Below are 1,963 nucleotides of genomic sequence, written 5' to 3'. Positions count from 1 at the left end.
ACAAAAACTGGCGTTTAACTCCAAGAAAAGTCTCTACACATAAAAGCTTCAATGCTCAGCCCAAGCACACACCAAGTGGGCCCGGAAGTGGATTTCTATGTCATTTACTCATCTTTGTAAACCCTAAGCTACTAGTTCTCTACAAATAGGACCTTTTGCTATTGTATTTTCATCTTTTGATCACTTTAGATCTTTTGATCATCTTTGGACGTCTAGTTCTTAGATCATTGGGGGCTGGCCATTCGGCCATGCCTAGACCTTGATGACAAGTCATCTAAGCCTAGTTTCACTAGTCTTTTTCTTTGTTTTCATTAGGTTTTATGCACTTTCTTGCATTTTAAGTAAGTGATTTGGAATGGAAATGCATGGTTTCTTTGAATCAAACAACCACCATATAATTGATGCTAAATCATGAGGTTTAGGCTAAATTTAATTGCATTTTAATGATTTATAAACCTTGTGAATTTGGTGATACTTTGATTGGTTGTTTTGATTAATTGTAGGTGAAGAAAAGAAGAAAAGAAGAAAACGTGGCCTAAAAAGTGTGGCTCAAGGAAGAAAAAGTGTGGCAAAGAAAGGAGGAAGTGTGGCGCATGAAACCTTGAAGCTCACTCCAAGAGCACAATGCTCACTAAGTGAGCGCTACACTCACTCCCATGGGACCAAGGCACAATGCTCTGCTCACTTTGTGAGCTGAGCACAATAGGAAGCCAAGAAACAAGGAAAAGAAAAACAATGTTCAGCTCACCAAGTGAGCATTGTCGAAAGCATTGAGGAATAATTCAAAGAAAACAAGTTGCAAGTGCATGCCCCAAGACTTGAACCCATGACCAAGGGGGATGAGGGAGGCGCTACTCACAAGGAAAATAAGCCAAAAATGGCCAAAATGCATTTCCCAAGGTTCGAACCCCACACCTTGAGGAAGCAAGGAAGCAAGGCACCATAAGAAAACCAAGGAAAAGCTTCAGCGCATGCTTCCCATGGGTTTCGAACCAAGGACCTTCCCTTGGAAGAGCCAATGCTCAGTTCACTTAGTCAGCAGAGCGCTACTTCATGGGCATCACGCAAGCATCTCGGCACGGCCAGGGGAGAGGAGCACGCACCAAGACGCGGGCCAGCAGCACAAGACGCGCACCAAATTGGCACCAAGGCACCAATGCTCAGCTCAACTTGTGAGCTGAGCATTTCCCTGAGGCTTGGCACGGTACAAGGAAAATACACACAAGGCCTCAATGCTCAGCTCAACTTGTGAGCTGAGCATCCTCCTGGGAGCACATCTCAACTTGGGCTGAAATTCAATTAAAAATCCAACTTAATTCATTTCTTCAACAAATCAAAAGCCCATCCAAATCCCAAAATCCAAGAATAGAAAGTGTATAAATAGGAGCTAGTTTGATGTAATTAGAACCTTTTTTTTACTTTGGAACCTCTAGACTTTACTTTGAATTTTGCATTTTAATTGGGAGCTTTTACTTTTGAATTTAGATCTTAGAGAATTGGGGAGGAGAATTGATCTCTCTTCTTCCTTGTTCTTGCTTGAGCACTCTCTACTTTCATTGTCTTGGATCTTGAGTGAAGAATTGAAGAACTTCTGTTTCAATCTCACCTTGAGATCTCTTCTTTAATTTTTTGCAAAATTGAATTATACTTTCAGTTCATTGCTTCTTCTTCTACTCTTTCTGCAACTTGCTTACCTTTATTTTCTTTTGCAACTGTTCTTGTTGGATCAAGGAAGGATTTGAGATCTAGACTTGTTATCTAGTCTCTTCTACTCTTGAGATCTTCAACCACTTTCAATTTGCTGCAAATTAAGCACTGCTTCTCTGTTCTAAATTCTCCAAGGCATTTTATTCTTCTGTTTGAGACCCACTTCAATTCAATTCATCTTCTGCTTTTCTGTTTGTTGCAATTTACCTTTGCTTGTTTAAATTCTGCAATCCCAATTCCCAATCCCTTTTATGAT

Source organism: Arachis stenosperma, chromosome 4, assembly GCF_014773155.1.
Source record: "Arachis stenosperma cultivar V10309 chromosome 4, arast.V10309.gnm1.PFL2, whole genome shotgun sequence".
NCBI lineage: Eukaryota > Viridiplantae > Streptophyta > Magnoliopsida > Fabales > Fabaceae > Arachis > Arachis stenosperma.
The sequence above is the reverse complement of the archived record's forward strand: the minus strand, read 5'-3'. Positions refer to the sequence as shown.